A 9,293-nucleotide genomic window follows, 5' to 3' on the forward strand; every position below is an offset into this window, starting at 1 on the left:
TCAGAACTGTATATGCCATTCCTTTCATAATCAAAAGAACAATGACCACATCACTACTCTTAGTGCAAATGTTCCAACAAAAAAAGGCAGTCAGTGATGGCTGGTAATTCATCCTCTCTGAGCAAATGTGCTGAGGTCTTGTGCAGTTAAAGGAAACTTTCTCTTGACCTTCTATTCTGTTCTCTCTCACACCATCTTTACATCTTGGCCTTTACATTCAAGTCCTTAAAAGATGGCTTTTACACAGTTTATATTCAGGTTGCCAGTTATCTGCCAGTCATCTTCACTAAATTCAACTCAGCCCAACATCTCTGTCTACTTCTCCATCTGATTATTTAGTTATAATCTAAAAAATAATTTTTCTAACCCTAGACTAATATTTTCTCCCAAATTGCCTTTTTTTAAAGAATTACCTTATTTCTTATTCCTCTGTCATGTTGTGAATGAAACAATGCTATTTCAGCATTGTTCTCCCCAGCTATTTTCATATTATACACAGACTATTTATTAATATAAACACATGAAAAATTACAAGCAAAATTAAAGAAAAATAAAATACATAATATAAAATGCATTATTACTTTAAAAAATTAATTTGTTCTTCTCAGGTAGACAGTGAACTTCTTGAGGGCTTAGAACCATTAATTTTCTTAACATTTAGGTACATAAGTATTTGTTGAGAGTTCATCATCTTTATGCTTTTACATCTTGACAATAATGATTAACATGTATTAAAACAATTCTATAGTCTTCAGATTAACTTAGCAGAGGTTTTCATATTTTTAATATCAGTTTTTGAGATTGATGAAAGTGATGTACTCTTTCCTTAAGAAAACAAGTACATATGAATATTCCTTCCTCCCTCCTTCCCCCTCCCTCTCTCTCTCCATGTCCCCTCCCCCACATGCACACATATGCATGCACACATGCATAGTTACAGTACTATTTTGCATATACATTTAGGGTATCCCTAAAAGTTTTGGTGTCTATATGGGTGCTAGGTTAAAAATTACTCTCCAGTGGTTTTTATTTTATTTCAATTTAAAATTTTAAAAATTTCTATTTATTTATTTGAGAGAGAAAGAGAGAGAGTGATCAGGGGTGGGGCAGAGGGAGAGGCAGAGAATCTCAAGCAGACTCTGCACTGAGCTGGAGCCTGACATGGGGCTTGGTCTCATGACCCTGAGATTATGACCAGAGCCAAAACCAAGAGTCAGATGCTTAACTGACTGAGCCACCTAGGCACCCGGCCCAGTGGTTTTATAAATAATATTTAAGTATTGTGTTTGTGGAAATATTTAAGAATGATGATAGGAAAAAAATAAGAACACTATCAAAAGGGAGAAAGGCATGGTAGAGAGGAACAGAAGGGTGGAAATAGGGGAAGTAAGAGGAATAAGTAGTAAGAGATGAAAGGAGTAGAGGATGTCACAAAGTGGGCAGAAAACATTGATTCTCTGGATCAAAATTTTGAAAATTTAGGCTGAATTTGGATAAAGCTCTAGAATGAGGAGGGGACCATGATACAAAGCAAGGTAATGGTGCCCTCCACCCTCTTGCCAAAATGAGCTCAGAGAGAACAATTGCTTGTAGATGTCATGACTGATCAGTTGAGACCCTGAGTCTAACTCTCACTGAAGAATAAACTAAGAAATACAGAGAAAATGTCAAGTTGGGCAGGAGGGCTGGTGACTCAATATTAGTGAGATGATATTAGGCGAGGAAAATAGGTGTCTATTGCCCGATAGGTTTAAGTACTCCCTGCATCCCATCCTTTTGGGTCTACTGGAGTTAGAAAGAGGCTTTAGATGTACTAACAATGGGCCCATGGTTTATTTTCTTACAGTAACTATAGTGATTGCTAATGCTTATTGAAAATGTATAAGCCAGAAGCTGGGCTGAGTACTTCATATGAATTGTTTTATTAAATCTTCACAACTCCGTAAGACAAGAACAATGATTTTCCTCATTGTGTGGAAAACTAGGGTTGAAGAGATGAAATATCTTTCTGAGATCACAGAGCGGGAAGTTGCATGCTTGGAACCCACATTATCTGATATCAGATGTAGCTTTCTTACTCCCAACTTTAAATTGAAGAGACCTGAGACCAAGTCACTGTAGCAGAGGCTGCAAGTGGCAGACAGAGGACAGATCTACCTGGCCCAAACCTCCTTCAGCCAGGGAGATGTTAATGATATAGTTGATTTCTTCTTCTCAAATTTTGAACAGCTGTGAGGTGTTTAGACTACTGAGCCCAGTATCAGTATATATAAATAACCCTAACTTGATCCCCTTTGATTTTATTTTTGGATGTCATAGCCTTGTCCTTTCTTTATTTTAGCTAAGCCTCTACTGCATGTTCCCTGAGCAGCAGAACGATCCATTTCAGGAGCATATTTTATATGATGTTGACACCAGCTGCTCCATGGAGAGCATCAGGCTCCTGCCAGAGTTTAATTGGCACCCAGGAGCAGATGGGCTCCAAAGCACCAAAAAAGTGATCATGTTTCACAATAAGTCTTTATCTCAGCATGAAGAAAAGCAATAAATTGTGGAGAGTCTGAACAACTATTCTCTAAACACACACACAAAAATTTATTATGCTACAATGTAGCTTTTTGCCAAAAAGGAAGACAACACATCTGCCTTTTTAACAGCCTCCATGTAACTTGTATTTATGTGCTGATTATTTAAAGCTCTTTAATATCCAGTGCTGGGTAATTAACATTCTTTCATTGAACAGACATTTCTAAGCACTCACTATATGTCATACAATATTCTAAAATACAGCAGTAAACAAAGATTGACAGAAATTCTCACCTTTGCAGAGCTTACATTGTGGATATAAACATGCTTAAAAGAAATGAAGATGGGGAACAGTAGAGCCATCATTTACCTCCTTTAAGTTTCAAAAATTCCTTTGCATTAGGAATTTATACTTGTGATGTCAGTTGATTGGGAAAAATATGACAATAATGTCTATGGATTCTGAAATTTTTTTTTTAAAGATTTTTATTTATTTATTTGAGAGAGAGACAGTGAGAGAGAGCATGAGAAGCAAGAAGGTCAGAGGGAGAAGCAGACTCCCCGTGGAGCTGGGAGCCTGATGCGGGACTCGATCCCGGGACTCCGGGACTGTGACCTGAGCCGAAGGCATTTGCTTAACCAACTGAGCCACCCAGGCGCCCTGAAATGTTTGTTTTATTTATATTTTGTGAGTCACAATTGCATGTCCATGCATCGGAAACAGTCACACAAATATATGTGTGGCATATGGATTTTGCTTAAAGAAATTCCTGGTTTCTTCATGCCTTGGTATATCTCTAGTGATAATTTCACAGCATCCCATGGATCCAAGGATCACAAGTTGGGATGACTAAAATAGATGATATCCAAAGGGTTTTTCTAGCTCTGAGGGCAGAGTGCAGTGTTACAAGAACTTCTAGGTGTTCCCTGTTGAAAGATTTTCTAGGGGTGCCTGGGTGGTTCAGTCAGTTGTGTGTGCCTTCAGCTCAGGTCATGATCCCAGGGTTTTGGGATCAAGCCCTGCGTTGGACTCCCTGCTCAGTGTGGAGTCTGCTTTTCCCTCTTTCCCTCCCACTGCTCCAGGAAGCGTGCTTGCTCCCCCTCTCTCATAAATAAATAAATAAATAAAATCTCTCCTTTTTTCTTTTTAAAAGAAAGATGTTTCTAAAAAGCCGGCATCTTTACTTGGTTCATTTGTTCTATGTTAGAATAATTTAAGGTAGTTCACATTTCCCTGAGTTTTAAAATTATCAGTCTGTGATACTGCCCCTAAAATTTAATTTGTCTTTGTTCTATATTAGATAATTCTTTCAAAAATGGTCTCATAAAAATTAATTTTCTTTCTTTTTCACTTAAAAAATACACATAAGCCCTATTACCCTGGTAACAAAAGAAATTTAGACCTTACTAAGACTAATAAAATGTATTGAACTTCTGTTTATGAATTAGTTTACATTAAAAAACACTTTAAAATAGGAAAAATACCTAAACTTCTGTTGTTTTTTATTATATTTATCAGATTCTTGAAGAAAGTCACACCCATGTTTGGGAAATTTTGGCAAGTCAAAAAGAAAAAACATAGAGTGAATCATTTTGCTTTACTTATAATCTCTGATAAATCATTAAGCCTTCCTTAAATTTGTCCAGATGGATTACTTCCATAGTGGTTCAGTGTGATGCTTGATCTTCCAATGCCTGTCTTAATAAGGTTATGATTCAGTAGCTGTCATTAAGTCATGCAGCAGTAAAACGTTGGCATTATCTTGTACTTTATTGGGTGCAGAAAGTTTCCACTTAACATATTTTCATCTTTTTGAGAATTCACTTTTATAAAAGACATCTGAGGAATGATATCTTGGTATAAAAAATGTTTTTTGTAAATTGAATCTTATAAACTTACCTTTTATATTAATCAAATTGGACTCTGCAATTAGATATTTTGGTCTAATTGATTATACATAATATAATTGAAAATTAGAGAGCAGTAGCAATTTCTACTTAAGCCCCAATTACAAAACCAACCCTGGGATTTTGCCTTTATTTCTATCTTTGGTTTCAGCTCCTTGTTTTAGAAATTAGAGGAAGGGAGGGAAGAGAATGTGAAGATGTTAACTTACTATGAGTTATAATTGAACCTAAAAAATTACCTCAAATAAAAAGCAAGGATAAATCCCAAATTATTCATAAACACCTTCACCGGGTACAGAGGTCTGTTATAGTTCATACAAAAGAAGTAAAAAAAAAAAAAGTTCTTTGTTTTTAAGAAGTTTGCTGTAATATCATATTCATATGGTGGTTGAACTGAAAAAAAAAAATAGAGAAAAATGCCATGTATTTTTTTTTTTATTTATTAAAAGATTTTATTTATTCATTTGACAGAGAGAGAGATCACAAGTAGGCAGAGAGGCAGGCAGAGAGAGAGGGAAGCAGGCTCCCTGCTGAGCAGAGAACCCAATGCGAGGCTTGATCCCAGGACCCTGAGATCATGACCTGAGCCGGAGGCAGAGGCTTTAACACACTGAGCCACCCAGGCGCCCCATGTTAATTGTTTATTTTAACAGACTATTAGGTAATAGTGTCTGCAAAATATGAAGTATGCTGAAGGGATATTACTTTGATTAGGGCAGCACACTATGTCTCAGCCCTTATGCTTTATTGTACCAGCTTTTCTTTCATATCAAGTGAAAGTATATTATCATATGAGCCATATGATACTAATAATCTACCTTTAGACTTACTTGGGACTGATTACTTGCCACATCTATATGCATAAATGATGTAATTACCATGACATGAATGTCAGCAAATTGTCCTCTTTTTTGCAATTGATATCTTGGATTCAAGTACGCTGATGGTTCAAGGTCAGAAAGAAATTGAGTTATTTAAAAATTGTAGTGGACTTGCTCGTATATCCCTTCAAATATTCTCAGCCCCAACTGCGGCCATTGGAGTAGTGTTTAATTATGTACAGGCTTCCACCAGGTTCTAATCTGTGCAAGTGGACAACATCCTGCTGTAGGCTTGTATAGTCACACTTCTAACTTACTTTGCTAGGGCTTCTTGGAGGCTCGCGCCTGGTAGGATCTGCTATAGAAAATGATTGGCATTCACTCGTATACAGCTTAGAGTATAAGAATATTGATATCCAAGAAGGCATCATGATCAATTAGAGACAGAAGCCCATAGATGCATTTCTTCAGGTTCTTGAGAAATTTGAGGCAAGAGTATGCACCGGTGTCTATGACTGTGGTCAATACTGTAATGCATTCTCATTGGCTTTGCCTCCTTTTTTTTTTTTTTTTTAATTTTTTTATTTTTTATAAACATATATTTTTATCCCCAGGGGTACAGGTCTGTGAATCACCAGGTTTACACACTTCACAGCACTCACCAAATCACATGCCCTCCCCAATGTCCATAATCCCAACCCCTTCTCCCAAACCCCCTCCCCCCGGCAACCCTCAGTTTGTTTTGTGAGATTAAGAGTCACTTATGGTTTGTCTCCCTCCCAATCCCATCTTGTTTCATTTATTCTTCTTCTACCCACTTAAGCCTCCATGTTGCATCACCACTTCCTCATATCAGGGAGATCATATGATAGTTCTCTTTCTCTGCTTGACTTATTTCGCTAAGCATGATACGCTCTAGTTCCATCCATGTTGTTGCAAATGGCAAGATTTCATTTCTTTTGATGGCTGCATAGTATTCCATTGTGTATATATACCACATCTTCTTGATCCATTCATCTGTTGATGGACATCTAGGTTCTTTCCATAGTTTGGCTATTGTGGACATTGCTGCTATAAACATTCGGGTGCATGTGCCCCTTTGGATCACTACATTTGTATCTTTAGGGTAAATACCCAATAGTGCAATTGCTGGGTCATAGGGCAGTTCTATTTTCAACATTTTGAGGAACCTCCATGCCGTTTTTCAGAGTGGCTGCACCAGCTTGCATTCCCACCAACAGTGTAGGAGGGTTCCCCTTTCTCCGCATCCTCGCCAGCATCTGTCATTTCCTGACTTGTTGATTTTAGCCATTCTGACTGGTGTGAGGTGATATCTCATTGTGGTTTTGATTTGTATTTCCCTGATGCCGAGTGATATGGAGCACTTTTTCATGTGTCTGTTCGCCATCTGGATGTCTTCTTTGCAGAAATGTCTGTTCATGTCCTCTGCCCGCCATGTATTTTTTACATGCTTATTAAATATCTAGGTCTGTTATTTAACTATATTAACAAGAGCAAAATACTTGTTGGGAACTCAAGGAGAGATCAAATAAGGAAAAGTTGAATCTGACATATTTTGTATCAATAAACTAAAAATGTTTTAAGAATCTTAAAAACAATTTAAATACATAAATATTACTTAAAAATTAATGGCAGGCAGGGAACAGACATCCCAACAATAACAGTGGAAAGCCTAACAGAATGAAGTCTTTAAAAAGTACTGAGAGAAATTATTTTTAAGTTTTATTTCATTACACAGCAAAACTATAATACAGAGACACAAGAGAGAAAAGCTCAAAAACAAAAAACAAAAACAAAAAACACTGAAAGAACGTGCTATCCTTGAAATCTTGCTGAAAGTATATCCACAATTTGTATTTCATGAAATACGAATCTAATCCTAGGAGAAACGATTGAGAGGCAAGTAGTAATAGCAAGCAAAAACACTGGTTGATGTATGGGTAAATCTAAGCAAGCATTGATCATAAGGACGTTTATGTTGATAAGATAACAACAATAATAATGATGACCAGCTAGGGGTTCAAAATTAATGTCAAACATAAATACTAGACAACAATGAAATGTGTGAAACTGAAATAAATCATTCTTAGTTGCTTTTATTATCTAGGAATGAAAGCTACTTTGTGGATGCAGTCAAAAAAATTCCAACTATGTGAACCTCTGCAGGATGTCTAAAGTCAAATGGTCTGAGTTCCCCAGTCCATAGCTGTGTGACCTTGAACGATTGATCTAACCTCTCTATTCTCCAGTTCGTCCATAAGTAAAATTAAGTTGACAGTAACAGTGCCTATTTTATAGTGTTTTTATAATAATAATTTGATGCTTACAAAGCATTTAAAATAATGTATGGCCCTGTGAGAGTATTACATTTTATACATATTCAAGATATATATGTGTGTGTGTGTGTGTATGTGTACATATATATATATATATAATATTTCCTAATAAAAATAGTAAAGAAATACCTAGATAGAGGTTTGATTTGATTAGTTATCATGTAAACCTAGAGGGTGTTAGATAAAGTGAAAAAGATAGGAGAAACAAATGCCATACGATTTCACTTATATGTGGAATCTTAAAAAAAACAAATGAATAAAAGACTAAAATATAGGGAATAAGATGGTAGTTGCCAGCAGGGAGGTGGGTGAGGGGATAAGCAAATAGATAAAAGAAGTAAAGAGGTACAAACTTACAGTTATAAAATAAATCATGAAGATGAAAAGTACAGCATGAGAAATATAGTCAATAATACCATAATAACGTTGTATGGTGACAGATGGTGATTACACTTATTATAGTGAGCACTGAGTAATGTGTGGAATTGTCAAATCAATATGTCTTACACCTGAGGCTAAAAAAAATTGAATAATAATTATACTTCAAGAAAAGGATTAGTTTATGGGGTTCCTGGGTGGCTCAGTTGGTTAAGTGTCTGCATTCAGCTCAGGTCATGTTCCCAGAATCCTGGGATTGAGCCCTGCATCAGGCTCCCTGTTTAGTAGAGCGCCTGTTTTTCCCTCTCTCTCTGCCTGCTGCTCTGCCTTCTTGTGCTCTCCATCTCTCTATTAAATAAATAAAAGAAAGAAAGAAAGAAAAGAATTAGTTTAAAGCTGTTGTAGGTTCTTTTTTATTTTAAGATTTATTTATTTATTTTTATTTTTATTTATTTTTTTTTTCTTTTTTAATTTTTTATAAACATATATTTTTATCCCCAGGGGTACAGGTCTGTGAATCACCAGGTTTACACACTTCACAGCACTCACCAAATCACATGCCCTCCCCAATGTCCATAATCCCAACCCCTTCTCCCAAACCCCCTCCCCCCGGCAACCCTCAGTTTGTTTTGTGAGATTAAGAGTCACTTATGGTTTGTCTCCCTCCCAATCCCATCTTGTTTCATTTATTCTTCTTCTACCCACTTAAGCCTCCATGTTGCATCACCACTTCCTCATATCAGGGAGATCATATGATAGTTGTCTTTCTCTGCTTGACTTATTTCGCTAAGCATGATACGCTCTAGTTCCATCCATGTTGTTGCAAATGGCAAGATTTCATTTCTTTTGATGGCTGCATAGTATTCCATTGTGTATATATACCACATCTTCTTGATCCATTCATCTGTTGATGGACATCTAGGTTCTTTCCATAGTTTGGCTATTGTGGACATTGCTGCTATAAACATTCGGGTGCATGTGCTCCTTTGGATCACTACATTTGTATCTTTAGGGTAAATACCCAATAGTGCAATTGCTGGGTCATAGGGCAGTTCTATTTTCAACATTTTGAGGAACCTCCATGCTGTTTTCCAGAGTGGCTGCACCAGCTTGCATTCCCACCAACAGTGTAGGAGGGTTCCCCTTTCTCCGCATCCTCGCCAGCATCTGTCATTTCCTGACTTGTTGATTTTAGCCATTCTGACTGGTGTGAGGTGATATCTCATTGTGGTTTTGATTTGTATTTCCCTGATGCCGAGTGATATGGAGCACTTTTTCATGTGTCTGTTCGCCATCTGGATGT

Source organism: Mustela lutreola, chromosome 1, assembly GCF_030435805.1.
Source record: "Mustela lutreola isolate mMusLut2 chromosome 1, mMusLut2.pri, whole genome shotgun sequence".
Lineage (NCBI taxonomy): Eukaryota > Metazoa > Chordata > Mammalia > Carnivora > Mustelidae > Mustela > Mustela lutreola.